The sequence below is a fragment of the Panthera uncia genome (assembly GCF_023721935.1).
Source record: "Panthera uncia isolate 11264 chromosome C1 unlocalized genomic scaffold, Puncia_PCG_1.0 HiC_scaffold_3, whole genome shotgun sequence".
Taxonomy (NCBI): domain Eukaryota; kingdom Metazoa; phylum Chordata; class Mammalia; order Carnivora; family Felidae; genus Panthera; species Panthera uncia.
The window spans coordinates 27,666,945-27,683,534 of record NW_026057584.1 but is presented as its reverse complement, the minus strand read 5'-3'; the positions used below and the strand labels follow the sequence as shown (position 1 = coordinate 27,683,534).

The 16,590-nt window shown below is 38.4% G+C and overlaps 1 long non-coding RNA gene across 1 annotated transcript in view; it reads right to left on the bottom strand.

Annotated features, from left to right (window-relative positions):
- Positions 1–6,676: 6,676 nt before the first annotated feature.
- Positions 6,677–16,590, bottom strand: part of LOC125911250 (uncharacterized) — a 31,447-nt gene continuing 21,533 nt past the window's right edge. The window contains exon 5 of the long non-coding RNA XR_007454297.1: positions 6,677–8,812. This is a non-coding gene — a long non-coding RNA (uncharacterized LOC125911250). The remainder of the gene's footprint in view (positions 8,813–16,590) is intronic.

Genomic DNA, 16,590 nt, shown 5'->3' with positions numbered 1-16,590 from the left:
TTTGTAATGGTAAAAAGTACAGGTATAGTCCCTTGCTCACCTGATCACTAAACACCAGGGTTGACCGCAGTCCTGGGTTCATACCACTTCTCACCACTCAATGCCCAGGCTCTATGTACTGAAACTCTAGCCACCATCATTTTTCTCTCTAGAAAACCTCTCTTAGTGTCACTGGGGATTGTTTGTGATTCTTCAAAACCCTGAAAACGTATAAATCAAAGATCCAATAATACAGAGAAGAGCTAATACCATGAGCCAGACACTGTTTTAAATAACAGTTTATTAGATTAGTTAATCCTCGTGATTACATGAAAACCTATTATTATTTCCATTTCATAGATTGGGAAATTAAGGCAGAGAGAGGTTAGCTTACTCACAGTCAACCACATGGAAAATGGGAGGGTCAGAATTCAAACAGAAGCAATCTGATATCCAAGCTCTCACTCATAAACTTATGCGATATTAAGAAAAAGGTCTGGGGGCGCCTGGGTGGCGCAGTCGGTTAAGCCTCCGACTTCAGCCAGGTCACGATCTCGCGCGGTCTGTGAGTTCGAGCCCCGCGTCAGGCTCTGGGCTGACGGCTCAGAGCCTGGACCCCGCTTCAGATTCTGTGTCTCCCTCTCTCTCTGCCCCTCCCCCGTTCATACTCTGTCTCTCTCTGTCCCAAAAATAAATAAAAAACGTTGAAAAAAAAAATTAAAAAAAAAAAAAAAGAAAAAGGTCTGGTTAAAGTGAGAAAGTTACTTCTAAGCAGAACAAATACCCCTACTTTCATCTTAGTATATAGTTTTTAACTACCTAAGTCTTTTTATTTTGTTTTACTATTTTACTTACAACATTATTTTATGCCTGATATTCCAAAATTTCCTATTTAGTTAATTTGTCAAACTATGGTTTTTTTTCAGGTCTTTAGCAAATAGTGCAACATACTATTTTGGAAATTTATATTTTAGTGTAATGTTAAACTTACAGAAAAGTTGCAAGAATAGGACAAAGAACTCAATATAGCTTTTCCAAAATTCACCCTTTGTTAACATTTTCCCTAATTTTTCGTCATTCTCTCTTTCCTTCATTGTTTTTTTTTTTTTTTGAGACATTTGAGATTGAATTGCTGAAATGATGGTTTTTTGCTCCTCAATTTTTCACAGTGTATTTCCTAAGGATATTCCCCTGCAAAATTACAGTTCAATTATTAAAATGAGGAAATCTACATTGGTACAATACTATTAATACAAGTAAATGTTCAAATGTTGACAATTGATCCAATAATCAACTCTATTATTCTAGTTTGCTTTTTCCAAGTCCAGCATCAATCATGAATCACATTTAGCTATGATCTTTCCTGAGTCTTTTGATCTGGAACATTTCTTCAGCCTTTCTTTCCCTTTCTTGATCTTGACAGTTTTATGTGTCAAGTAATTTTATATCATGTTTCTCAAATTTGGCTTGTCTGATATTTCCTCACAGTTGGATTCAGCATATTCATTTACAGATGGAATATCACAAAATGTGTCTTTCTCTGTATCACATCAGAAGCCACATGATGCTGGTTAGTTCCATTAGTTGAGGTGGACTTTGATGACCGGGTGTTCTCCAGGTTTCTCTGCAGTAAAATTATTATCTTCCCCCTCTATAATTGCTAATTAATTTGTAGCGAGTTATTTCAAGACTGCCATGTAAATATTCTCTTCTTTATCAAATATCAGTTTTTGTTTGTTTGTTTGTTTGTTTACCTCCACTCCTTTTTCATTTGTCTCTTTGGTGTCTGGGTTCCAGCCAGGACACCTTGCCTCCCTCCCTGTATATTGCTTTCATTCTAAGATCATCTGTGACCTCCTTCATGGCAATTTCAGGGGATTTGTTTTTATCTTCATTTGTTTAAATGCCCTGACAGTTCTTAACACTATTGACTTTCTAACTTCTGAAACTCTTCATCCGTCATTTATATAATACTCACTTTTTCTTTCTTTTTTTTTGCCTATCTCCCCCCCCCCCCCCCCCCCCCCCCCGCACTCTGCCCTATATCTTTCATCATATCTTTACTGTGGATATTTCCAAATGCCTCACTGTGGGAACTTCTCTCAATGGTTTCACCTCCTCTGAATGTTGGCCTTCGGTGTATCCAGTTTATTCGTCTGGATCAGTGGAGAAATAGTATGGAATAAGGAAAAAAATATGATTGCTAAAAAGAGAGGTTGTGTAGAGAGATGTCTTCCTTTAAATCCTCATTCTTCAACCTACTATCCCTGTAGCGTTGGTATTTTATTAAAATTTGCAAAGCCTTAGTTCTCTGGGTTCTTTGTGGTATCCCTGTCCTATACTGTGTCACCTGAAACATGGAAAGCAGACCCTTTCAATCACACATCTACAATCACTTACATTTTCTATTATTTTCTCTTTATCAGAGAAATAAGGAAATAAATGAATCTTGGTTATATAAGTTCTTGAAAGTCCTTCAGCCTTCCCTGGTTTCTAAAACTCCCTACTTCTGTATTTCCAGGTACCCCTTCCTTAGGCTCCTGGTCAAATTCAATTTCTCGCCCTTTATGAGACAAAGCTCTTTAACTCCACAGTCTCTTCTCTGCTCCAGGAACTACTCCTGCCCATGTAGACCCTCTCCTGGGCCCTGCAGACCATGTGCCCTCCTGTGGTCCAGAACCGATGATGCAGGGATTTTCATCTTTCCTGATTCCTACCCTCACTGATGTTAAAGAGATTTACCCACCTACTCCTACTAATGTGAATCTGCAACATCCTTTAGAAGACAGAGTTACAGTCTTGGCATATCATATCATTTTTGTATATACAAATATATATTTCTATAAAGAGCTTTAGAAAATATTGAATTTAGAAATACTTAGAAATATTTAGAGAATATTAAATAGAGCTTATGTCTCTAGGCTGTGTGACTGTAAGATTTTTATGTTCTTTATGCTTCAAATTATCCATTTTGCAATGGGCGCATGTTACTTCTATAATCAGGAATTAAAGTAAGGAAAAACTCTCCCGTCCCCCCCTCTTCCCTGGCCTTCAGTTCTGTATTTCCAAGAGACGATGAGATGCCTCCTCCGGGCTTATCAGAATTCACAAACATGCCTGTTCTCTCAAATTAGCTTTGCTTCCCACCAACTCCATTAAGCCTCCTTTCATCTTTATTTCTCCTATTATAACAGACCCTGTGCTCAGTGCCGGGCCAATCTGTGAAATCGTACATTTTCCTTCTTTTTATGTGTTCCCATAATAAGTAACAAGAGAGGTATTCTGGCATTTAAAAAACAATAGTGTGAGACCCGGAATTTAAAAACTCTTCCAAGCACTAAAGTGAGTTATATATGTGAACAGTGTTTCCACTGTAGAGTGCTGTAAGTCATGTATTGGTATATATTAGTTTTTATTTTCAAGAGTTTTGAAACTCCTCAAAGGTTTTGTTTAAGGAGTTGCATTTTGGGAAATACGGCCCAAAATAGTTTGAAGAAAGATGTTCATAAGAGGCTGGAAATGATGAAACATACCAATGTTTGTTGTAGGCAACCTCTAAGATGGCCCACAGTGACCTCCACCTCCTAGTATTCAGGCCTTTCTCATGTAATTCCCTCCCCCGAGGGTGGGCTGGTGACTAGAAGTGACTCACTTCTAACACATAGAATATAGCAAAAGTCATATATATGTCATGAGATTAGGTCATGGAAAGGCTATGTTCTCTCTTTCTCTCTTTCCCTGTCTGGGGAGCAAGCAGCTATGTTGTGAGCACTTCCATAGAGAGGCCCACACATCAAGGAACTGATGTCTTTGACTAATACTCACTGAGGACCTGAGGTCACTCAACAACCACATGAATGAGCTTGAGAGTAGATCCTCCCTGAGTTGAGCCTTGAGATTGTTGAAATCCTGGCCAATGCCTTGAATGCAGCCTAGGAGAGACGCTGAGTGAGAGAACCTAGATGTCATGTCAAGATTCTGGATCCACAGAAACTATGTAATTATAAATGTTTGTCCTTAAAAGCTGCTAAATTTTGGTCAGTTTGTTACATAGCAAGATTATTCATATGGCCTGGTGAAAAATTACACTTTATATATAATGCATAAAATAAATGTTAAATGTTTTATACTTATATAAAATTTTTTTTTAATGTTTATTTATCTTTGAGAGAGATGGAGACAATGTGAGTGGGTTAGGGGCAGAGAGAGAGGGAAACACAGAATCTGAAGCAGCCTCCAGCGCTGAACTGTCACCACAGAGCCCAACGCAGGGCTTGAACTCATGAGCTGTGAGATCATGACCTGAGCTGAAGTCAGACCTCAACTGACTGAGCCACCCAGGTGCCCCAAATGTTTTATAATTATTATGGCGTGCAAGTGAACAAGCTAATTATTCAATATTTTTGAACTGGCATATAATATTTCCCATACACATCTGTCTGTATAGTCTACATGTTTATAAGTTTACTGGCCATGTGGTAATATCATTAAGATACATCTGAATTTTCATAATGATTAAGAGTGCATTCTCTAGAACCAGACTGCCTGAGTTTTATCCCGGTGACTTTCTGCAAGTTTCTTTACCTCTCTGTGAAATTGAGAGACTAATAATGTTTGTCACATAGGTTTGTTGTAAGGATTACATAAATTAACACAGGTGAAGTGTTTGAAATAGAGCCTAGCACATAGTAAAAGTTTCAATGAATGTTAACTAATTTTTCTTCTTCCTTTGTTCTCCTCCTGTTGGATGGTTTAGTTGCATCCAACTTGTGATGCCTTTTGACCTGCATCACCGATGCCAGCTGGTTGGCTGCTTCTGGACTTCTTGTGGCCCTTTTGTCAGGGTGTCTTGTCAGAACACTTGGCAAATGTGTATCAAATGCCCAATGCCTGCCACGTTCTTGAACGGCAGCTGTACAGAAGTAGAAGAAGTCAAGAGAGATCTGACTCCAAACTCACGCCTGCTGCTTCCTGGCTTTGCGATTGGGCAAATCGCTTTCCTTTTCAGTTTCCTTGTCTGGAAGTGGGGCTAATCGTCATGGTCTCTTAGGGTTGTTAAAAGTATTGGAGGCGGGGAATATGAAGATAATGTAAGTTGAGCCTGTGGCATATGGTCAGTGCTCAATAAGTTGGAGCTGCTACTTCTCAGCATGTGGCTAAACCCTCCAGATGCTGTACCTTTCCATCTACGTCAGGCTCCTTCCCAGGACCTTCAGCTGGGACTGCTTCTTTCTCCGTGGCTTATTCTTTATGATATGAATAAGCCACTAAAGGGCTTTGTTTATTTATAAATGGTAACTTACTCTCTCAAGTGGCTGTAGTAGGACAGATGTCTTCATGTTAAAAGTAATCGCTTCTCAAAAGATGTCAAGGGTAGAATTTGTGAGGCCTGTTATATAGTTCATAACGTGTGTCCGATAGAGTCATCCGAGGATATTTTTGAGATGGACTACCCGAGGCCCTAACAAAAAGGATTGTGATTCAGCAGGTGTGGGATGGCATTTGTGTTTCAGAAACAATGTAAAGCAAGATACTCAGAGCAAATCAATTCTCAGCTCCTGTGAGGTTTCTCTAATCTGGAGTCAGATGAAAAAACACTGATGCCCCGTCTGAAATTTTCAAGGCTGCATTTGAAAATGTTCTCTCCCCTCAAAGTAAGTTTGAACACTTGACACTAAAATATTTTGGCACTTACTGATTTTTAAATCAGAAAGCAATTCTAAAGTTTTATTAACAAAGCCATATTTCAGGAGAGCAACAGTAGCCAATAACACCAAACATATATTTAAAGTAAACCCTAAACGCTGATTATGACAAAAAATCCAATAGTTTTTATTTAAACCATATTGACTGGCAGGGCATTCACTTTAGTGAAGACCAATGGTTCTCAAATTTGAGGGAGCTTCAAACATCTCCTGGAGGCTTGTTAAAATAGATAGCTGCAGCTCATGGCCAGAGTTCCTGATTCACCTGGTCTTGGGCAATGCCCAGGAATTTGCATTACGAACCAGTTTCCAGGTGATACGGATGCTGCTGGTAAGGGACCACACTGTGAGAACACTGCCCTAGCCAAAACGTGAGGATAGATTCCTATTGGAGAATGGTGACAAAAGTCTCTCTCAGCTGTCAGGTAGACAGAGGACTACTGACAGTCTTGGGATGAAATTTACTTGTGATTCATCTATATTTTGTAAAATGTTCAGTATTTCCTTCTGGGAGAAAGAACTGAAACAACAAAAGAACATAGATTTTTTTCCCCCAAAAAATCTTAAAAAGGAGGACCCTGGACATTTTTGTCCTTCCTTCAGGAGTTTTTATTATGCAGTGCAGACAACTCATAGATTCAATCATTTCCCAAGTTATATTGGCTCCCCTGTGCTCTGTTGAACACATGGAGGCACACGACATGCCTGCTCTCTGTGTGGCAGCTTGTGGTTTCTAAGAGCTCATGATCCTCTCTGATGCCCTGCCTGAAGAGAGAAAATCTGCAGCTTTGCTGGCAAGCCGGGACAAACACCGCCCCACCCCCCAACCCCCCAATAATCCAATGCTGAAGGGGTTTCAATTGAAAAGTCTTCTTGTCACTCAAGGTTCTTTCCCTGACCACCTGAAGGTCTGCTGGGAGATCATTAATAATTAATAATCAATTAATTATTAATCAACCTAATTAGCAAATTGGCTGACTCTTAGAATGAGTCACTATAAATAAGCAATAATACATCTTGGTTGGATTATGTTTCCCCAAAAGATGTTGAAGTCCTAACTTTCAGTACTTATGAATGTATTTATTTGAAAATAGGCTCTTTTTAGACAATCAAATTAAGATAGGGACATTTGTTCTCCGTATTTAAGAGTCTCTTATGGTTTGCCTCCCTCCCTCTATGTAACTGTTTTTTCTCCTTCCCTTCCTCCATGGTCTTCTGTTAAGTTTCTCAAGTTCCACATATGAGTGAAAACATATGATATCTGTGTTCTCTGACTTATCTCACTTAGCATAATACCCTCCAGTTCCATCCACGTTGCTACAAAATTTCACTCTTTCTCATTGCCACATAGTATTCCATTGTATATATAAACCACATCTTCTTTATCCATTCATCAGTTGATGGACATTTAGGCTCTTTCCATACTTTGGCTATTGTTGAAAGTGCTGCTATAAACATGGGGGTACATGTACCCCTATGAATCAGCACTTTTGTATCCTTTGGATAAATTCCTAGTAGTGCTATTGCTGGGTTGAAGGGTAGTTCTATTTTTACTTTTTTTGAGGAACCTCCACACTGTTTTCCAGAGTGGCTGCACCAGTTTGCATTCCCACCAGCAGTACAAGAGGGTTCCCGTTTCTCCACATCCTCACCAGCATCTGTTGTTTCCTGAGTTGTTCATTTTAGCTACACTGACTGGTGCGAGATGGTATCTCAATGTGGCTTTGATTTGTATTTTCCTGATGAGGAGTGATATATATTTTTTTAAGTAGGCACCACGCCCAATGTGGGGCTCCAACTCATGACCCTAAGATCAAGAGTTGCATGTTCCACTGACTGACCCAGCCAGGTGCCCCTAAGCTACCTAGTTTGTGGCATCAGGTTATGGCAGTTCTAGAAACTAATATGGCATTTATTTATGAATACAAATATTATTGTTACCCATGATATTGTCATATTTCCACCTCATTAAAACTTTTCTAATTTTTTCTCAATGTTAGTTTTATTTGGTATAAACTGTCAGGGAAAGCAGAGTGCATTTCAATAAATAGTTGTTAATATGATTTGCTGTGTACTTTGAGTGGGGAAAAAAGTGTTCTGAGTGTATTTCTGTACTTGTTTTACTTCTATAGGCACTTGTGGCCTTAGGTAATTAACACTGCTTACACATGTTTTTGCCTAAAATGAAACCCACTTGTCAATATATTTAGGCAGATCCTAACTTTACAAATCTTTCTCCTCAGAGCAAAAAGCATTTTTTTTGTAGGACAGGCATAAAATTTATTTTTCTAAGTGGTGAGTCAATTGTTCCAAAACCACTTAAATGTTAGCTTCTATTTCCTTATGAGACACTCTCTAAAGGAAGCAAATTTTATCTTCAGTAGGTTAAGAGATAAAGGTTTTTGTTTTTGTTTTTGTTTGAAAGTTCATGTCCTAAGGGAGAGAAAAGTCAGAAGAAGAGTCTATCAGATGAAAATGTCAGCCAACTATTTCATATTTTACACACCAAAATGTGTCCTTTCTTCCTCATTCATTCTCTCATCTTCCCCCACTCTCATACCTTAAAGACCACAGTGTAAACAATATTAAAGGAACAGTATCTCAGTTTTCTTCAATAAAGACCCAAATAATAAACCAGTTTTCAATTTTTTTTTTGAAGCGCCGAAACCCTCTAAAATTGTTTTATGGCACTTTGTGTAGTGAGTCATATCATGTAGAGGTCATGGGTGCTGTAATTAAATTTTTTGTGCAGTGAGCTCTAGAAAATTTCCACCAAACCTGTCATTTCTTTGGAAGTCTTTGGGATTCACTGGTATAATAGCATTCTCCAAATAATTTCTTTTTTTTTTTTTTTTTTTTTTTTGAAATTTTGGTTCCTTATTAATTCCTACAGGTAAAAATGATACATTTTCTGATCTCTCAGTGAGGTGAAAGGCATACAGTTGTTTGTTGCCTCAGACTCCACCGACTGGTAATACTGGAGGAGATTCAGGTTTCTGTCTTCGAAGAGCTACACATCTTCTCAAATGTCAGTGTAGTGGTGATGTTCTGACCAAACTGCCAAGTCTACGGTTAAAATCCAAGAATCCGGCTGGCATATGACAAGTTTTCTCAAGATCATGTCTTGTCTGAAAAAAAAAAAAATTAGAACATAAAGTGATTCAGAGAGCAAAACATTTGCCATTTCTGATTTTGAATTTTGTTAAATGCTTGGGAAGTTTTTGCCACCAGGATGAATCCACAAGGCAAGCTTTAAAAACTTTGACCTTCAATTTATTGCTTCTAGGCTTTTTTGTCTCCCTGTGCATCCCTCTCTCTCTCTAACCCACTAAACTTACAGGCCCATAGGAGCTGCCCTGCCTCTGGTTCTGTGATTTTCAGAGCAAAGTTTTCTAGGTTCTTCTCAGGTTTTTGATTATTCTTCATCAACATCTATGTAATACTTTGTGCATTTGTGATTTACACAAAATATTATCCCTTTTCCTGGTTGTTGGGATAATTTGTCCTTGTGGACTTGAGAGAAACTGGATATGGTAGACACCCCAGAAGACCTTTTATTCGTTTCAAGACTAAGAGATTAAAACCCAAGAAAAGAACCCTGTTATTCTGATCCTTCATTCTGCCTGCAATGCTAATCATTGCCTCTTCATAAGCCAAGAAGGAGAATTGCTTATGTTCACCCTCCTCTGAACTCCCACCCACAGAGGTCACATATTATCTTCAAAACAGGGTCATCTTATTGTTTAAATGTAAGTCATATGCTAGGAAATTTAGTGCTAAATCAATGATCTGTTTTCCAGCTCTCCACCATGAAAGAAAAATCATATGAATTTTACTTTCTGTGGGGGATAAGCTTAGGAATCCCCCGGGCTTACACTAATGGGTTAACAAGGCATAAAGAAATACAAAGCCATAAAATGCTCACACCCGAGTTTGGGTAAGCCAGATTGGCACCCCAAGAATGGGGGGGGGTGCAAAGACACCTAGAGAATAGGGAGGAACAAAGGTGCCAGGAATAGGGAGGTGCAAAGGCACCCCAAAATAGGAGGTGCAGAGCCCCCAAAAATGTATAGAGAGAGGCAAAGGCCTGAAATAGAAACAGTGCAAAGGTGCTCAATACATAGGAATAACAAGATTAGATATTCTGGGTGAAAGCACCCCAAGTTTAGTACTATAGCAGAAAGCTGCTTTCATAGGAGAATAGGGCCAGGTTGGTGAATTGGACTATGGACCACTGCGCTGCTGGCAAAGCAGTCCGGAGTGGAGATGGTTAACAAAAGAAAAGGTGTCTTATCAACCCTGAGGTTATTCTCCCGATCTGTCTCATCCCGAAGGCTGGCAAAGATAAACAGGCATGGCACCTCCTGTCTTCTGTTAACAAACATATACCCATCTGCCCAGTGTCTGGAATTTGTTTTATATTGACCCAAACCCCAAACATTGTATATCTTCAAAGCCCCCTTTTCCCCCTCACATCCTCAAGTTAATGTTCACAGTTTCTTTTGTTTCTTTGTGCACACCCATCACATTTGTAAGCCTTCTGATCTGAGTAAATACCAGGCAAGGACACTTATTTGGGGCTCTTGTCTTTTCCCCAGACATTAGCCATCTCTTGTTTTAATCCTGCATGTGGTCTTTTGCTGGCCAAAAGAGAAATTTAGACCTAGAGTCTACGACAACTTTGTAAAAGAAAGGGCACAATCATAAGTAAATCTAAGAAAAACAAAATCACAAATTCTTATAGAAGTTGTTTGATACTATTTTGTTTTGTGCATATTATATGTTGTTTGAAGTCTGAGGACCTTCCTGGTATTGGCTTTCCTCTCACAGAGAATCTGTCCATTAGGAATCAGTGTGTTTTTTTTTGTTTTTTGTTTGCTTTTTTTGTTTTTGTCACTGAAAGGTAGGTACAAAGGCATCAGTGTAATTTAAAATGAACTTGCCTACCATGTACCAAAAAATGGTTCGTTTGATGGGGAACCTAGTTGGCTCAGTTTGTGAAGCGTGCAGCTCTTAATCTTGGGGTTGTGAGTTCGAGCCTCACACTGGGTGTAGAGATTACCTAAAAAGATAAAATCTTGAAGAAAATGGCGCAGTTGAAAGCTCAAGGCTTTGGAAAGGCTTATTCTAAAGAACTTGCTCATTATGTCACCTGATTTTTTTCAGTTTTAGAAAACTACCTTTGTTGTCTGTTAAAGAACAAACATTCGCAGAATGAATTTGAAGATCAAATTTCCTTTATTCAATGATTCATGAGTGGGGGGAGTGGGCAGTGTCCCTTCTAATAAATGGATAGGTACTCAGAGGAGCTATACAAAGTGAACGTTTTTTAATAGGCAGAAGGAGGGGGATGGGTCAAGGAGGTTGTTAGCAAAAGGAAAGATTTTTTTCAGGCCACGTAATCTTTTTGGGAAGGTGGGAATGGGAGGGGGTTTTATTATGCAGATGACCTCACTAGTACTGATCAAGAAATTGAAGATTGACTGTTTAAAGGTGACATCTCTGGGCAAGGTTGAAACTGCAGTTAAGTCTTGGTTTACTGTCATGGGGACAAACAACTCTATTTAGGGCCAAATGAGAACCAACACAATCTATTCAGAGTTTTCTAGAGCAAGGGAGTTAGCTGCCATCACTTGTGTTTGGTGGAGCCTCAAAGGCAGGCAGGGGTGAGGGAAAGTTTTATAGTGACAAAAAGGAAGATCTCACGTATACTCTGATTGGAGGTTGTATACATGGAGAAGCTGGAGGCAGATTAATGAGAAGTGTTATGGGATTTGTTTGGGAGCACATTTGGCTTTCTCTGGTTGATCCTGAGTTGCAAGCATGGACAAAAAATTAAGGAAGCTAGCAGTCACTAAGTCCTGATCATTTTGGGCTGATGCCTGCAGAGGTTGCTGCTTGCGTCAGAGGTCTGTTGTCATATATAGTCTGGCCATTGTCCATTTATGTATTCAATGTCTGGTATAATATATTGAGCCATCGTCCTTTTGATGAAAATTTCCGTGTTTTTTTTTTTATGCTCTATTATAAGTAATGCGGGTATTTCAACTTGATGAAATTAAATGAGTGTCTCAATCAACAGATATGCAAATTCCTTTGTTTCAACAGATACTTTTATCTGGCCCTCAAAACTGCCCTTCTAATTTACCTAATTATACAATTGTGAAGCTTCGTTTCAAATAGATGAGTTTGAGAATGCTCTTCTCTTCTAAAACACTGATTGATGAAGATTGAGTTAGACATATTCTATTGACATTAAATCTAATGAGATAATTTACAAGTGAAAAAGAAATTAGGGATCACATAAAGCATCAATAAAGTGATAAATGGATTAGGTCAGTTTGGCTATTTTCCATTTAACTACTTCTGTGTTGTACTAAAGAAGAGCATTGGCAGTTAGGATGGGATTTCATAATCCAGTTGGAAATAGCATAAATACTTTTTTAAATAGTAAAACCCAAAATGCCTGGAGTAAGAACCAAAGGAATAAAGATACTTTATACACAATTAATGGAACAAGTATGAGAGGAAATGAGAAATGAGATACAGGCAAGAGATAATAAACGGGCTTTAAAATATTAAAAGACACCTGGAATGGAACAGAATGTAAAAATTGGAAAAAGCAGTGTTTTAAACATTTGAAAAAAAAAAGGATGATATGATTCTGAGTGTCTCCTTATCACACATTATGCTATAGGAGGCATTAAGAAAATCAGAGGTTCTAATCTCAGAAACCTCACAATTTGATTAACATAAGAAATGTTAATGGTATAAGTAAATAGAAACCAACTCACACTTCCTAAAAGAATAAGGAAATTTATTCACTCGTGTCTGCAAAGCCAAGAAGAAAAGCAAATGCCAAGGTGGTTTGACACAGTGGCTCAGCAAAATCAATAAGAATCTGGGGACTATTTGGTTTATTTGTTTTTATTTTCTTCACTTCAACTTTCGTAATGTCACCTTCATTGTAAAAATGTCTTTCCTCCTGGACCAGCTGCTTTTGTGCCAAAAGCTCTCCAAACAACTTGTTTTGTCTCCAGACGTTGAAGGAAGACCTGAGTTTTGCCTTCATAAGCTAACTTTGGTTCATTTGTCCATCCATGAACCAACTGCTTATGGCAAAGAGGATGGGAATGTGCGACGTGTCTTAGATCAGTCAGGGCTCACACCTGAAGTTCTGAATGGGGACCATGCAGCCATGTGTCCTGGCTGTTACACAACGGAGGAGGGCAGGTTCTTAAAGGAAAATCTGGGCGCTGTAGGCAAAGGGGAAGGGAGGATTGATGATGGGGCTAGACTGGCAACTAAAACATGTCCACTACCCTATCCCGGTTGAGGGCAGTAGTCGAGTGTGCAGATAACCCCAACCCCCGGTGGACAGAGTGTAGCACGTGTTCTAAAGTCAAACGAATATGCATGGGAGGGGTCCACATTTACATGAGACCGTTTTGCTTAAATTTTGTCAAAGTAAGCTCCTTTGACTTTTATGTTATTTGTTTAGTATCTTCCTATTGCTAAAAGACCATTTTTAAAATAGGGTAAAATCAGGACTCTTGTACACATCTTGTACAGATTAATGAACGCAAGTTAAAGATTTTCTTTAACTCATTAATGAGGAGATCTGTAAGGTATTATAACCAGTTCCAAGTAAAAGTTCAGAAAGTACAAACTTATTTAGAGTAAAGGAATACTGAAGTGAGTATGCAAATGAGGACAAAACTAGCTAGGAAAGTCTATTGAACAGAAAAGAATTTGCGTGTTTGTAGACAAGAATTATTTTGCACTGTTATCAGTTATTGATAATTTACAAAGGTGCAAAATGGCTCCCATAGAGTCACAGTCATAAAGAGCAAACGGGTGAGCTATAAGTAATGCATAATTTTCTCCCGTAGCACACATTTTCCCTATACTGTGGCTCCAAGAACATTCAGGTTAAAAAATTATTTTAATGTTTATTTATTTTTGAGAGAGAGAGAGAGAGAGAATGGGGGAGGAACAGAGAGAGCCAGAGACACAGAATCTGAAGCAGGCTCCAGGCTCTGAGCTGTCAGCACAGAGCCCAATGCGGGCTCCAATCCATGAGTTGTGAGATCTTGACCTGAGCCCAAGTCAGATGCTTAACTGGCTGAGCCACCCAGGCATCCATACATACATCCAGGTTAAAAAAGTCCGTTAACCTTCCTGAAAGGGAGGTTACACTCAATATTTCTTTATTCCCCAATCATGGATGTAAATTTATTCGCTATATGTCCCAGTGAAAGGAAGAGTGGTGTGTGTTCATTTGGAACACAGTTTAAGTGTAAAAAGCAATAAGATTATAAAGTGGCTAGAATTAAATCAAGACCATCATTATTGGCAAAATTATAAGACTTCCATTTTGTGAAATTTAAATACAAAAATATAAAGATTTAAGGGCTTTTTCATAGGCTTAGTGCCAAATCGATGAAATTATTTAACCCCTAATCACTATGCTGCAGATTTCATTAAGCTTGCATGTAGTTTTGAAATAAAAGTGCTTGATTGAATTAAAGGACAGTTCAAACACAGGTCAGAGATTTTAGCTGATTGTAGTGTAGGAGGATGGTTATTAAGGACCCTAAGGAAGTTCCATCCCTGGAGACTTTCCACAGGAGAAAGCCTATTCCTTGCCTGTTCAGCTTGCTCCAGGGGCATCTCTCTTTGTAGCTTAGCTCTAAAGCAGCTCTCAGGTAATTTGCTACAGCATGGGGAGAGAGTGCAAGAGTGGACTCGCCTTTCTTTGCTTCTACCTCCATAACCTCTGGAGCAGAGAAAAGAACAGAAATATGTTTCCCAAGAATGAGAGAAAATAAACCAAACGTTTTAATCAAGCAAACAGAATTAGGAAATAGAATCATTCTCTTCTCAAGAGACGATGCTCTTTAAAATTTGACTTTGCTAAAGAAACAAGCATGAATGCTTCCTTTCCATTTTCAAGGTGCAACATCTTTATATACACAAAGGCATTCAAGCTTAAAAGGAGAGGCTGAAAGAGTCTGAATGCCTGTTTGAGTTTAAATACAGCATCTGAAGCAACCCACAGGTAAAGCGGATTCTAATCAGATACCCCAATTACCAATTACCCAGACCTGGATTTGTGTGTGTGTGTGTGTGTGTGTGTGTGTGTGTGTGCGCGCGCGCGCGCGCGCGCGCACACATGTGAATGTTGTTTCCTTCTAAATTAATCTTTTTTCCCTTCCAACTACAGTTTCAATTCAAACAGAATCCTAGCTGTACTTTGTCTTTCACTACCTCCAAAAGAGGCCACAGAAATGGGGAAAGAGCTAGCAATCATTCCTCTCTCTATGAACCGCCATCTCCAGAAATTTCCCTAAAGGGCCAGTCTACACTTTTGGAAACCAAGATAAGCTTATCTCCAAAGGTATGTGGGTTTTTTCCCATACTGATTTCTATAAATTTTTCCAGCTGGCTGGAAAGCAGGTACAAAATATACTTTTACACTGATATATTTGATACTCTAAACTTCTTTCCTGTGGCAAATATTCTACTGATGCATCTATGCTACAACTTGCTTCAATTATTCTGCAGGGTGTGCCAAAGACTCTGAGGAAGGGGATGGGCTCAGAAAGTCTTTGCTGCTCATTTGCCTTCCGAGTTGAGAACAGTCGCCACCTTGACTTTAGCATAGGATAATCAAACTGTATTATCCAGAGTTCTGCTTACATTTTTATAGGGATGAGTACTTTTGCATCTGTAATCCAATTCATATTACATATTTAATATGCATCATTCACCTGTTTGGCCCATCTCTCCACTCCTCTGCTCTGACAACCACCAGTTTGTTCTCTGTGTTTATGAGTCTGTTCCTGTTTTTGTTTGTTTCTTTGTTTTGTAGTTTAGATTCCACATATAAGTGAAATCATATGGTATTTGCCTTTCTCTGATGTATTTCACTTAGGTCTCTGCCCCCCACCCCCAGATCTATCCATTTGTTACATATGGCAAGACCTCATTCCTTTTTATAGCTGAGTAATATTCCATTATATATCACATATATAACACATCTTCTTTATCTAGTTATCTATTGATGGATATTTGGGTTGCTTCCATGTCTTGGCTATTGTAAATAATGCAGTAAATGCAGGGGTGCATATATCTTTTTGAATTAGTGTTTTTATTTTCTTTGGATAAATACCCAATAGTGGAATTATTAAATCATATGATATTTTTATTTTTAATTTTTGAAGAACCTCCATATTGTTCTCCACAGTATTTTCATCAATTTATATTCCCACTATCAGGGTTACCCTTTCTTTGCATCCTTGCCAACATTTGTTATTTCCTGTCTTTTTCATATTAGCCATTCTAACTGGTGTGAAGTGATGATATCTTGTGGTTTTGATGTGCATTTTCTTGGTATTTAGTGATATTGAGCATCTTTTCATGTGTCAATCAGCTATCTGTATGTATTCTTTGGAAAAATATTTATTCAGGGCCTCTCTCCAGTTTTCAATTGGATTTTATTTTATTTTATTTTTTTTTGGTGTTGAGTTGTATAGGTTTTTTATATATTTTGGACATTAACCCATTATCAGATATATCATTTGCAAATATCTTCTCTCATTCAGTAGGTTGCCTTTTTGTTTTGTTGATGATTTCCTTTACTGTGCAAGAGTTTTTTTATTTTAGTGTAGTCCAAATAGTTTACTTTTGCTTTTGTTTCCCTTGCCTAAGGAGACATATCCATAAATAATGTTGTTAAAGCCAATGAATAAGAGATTACTGCCTATGTTTTCTTCTAGGGGATTTATGGTTTCAGGTCTCAAATTTAGGTCTTTAATCCATTTTGAGTTTATTTTTGTGTATAGTGCAAGAAAGTGGCCGAGTTTCAGTACAGCATTGTTGAAACACTATATTGTAAACCTGA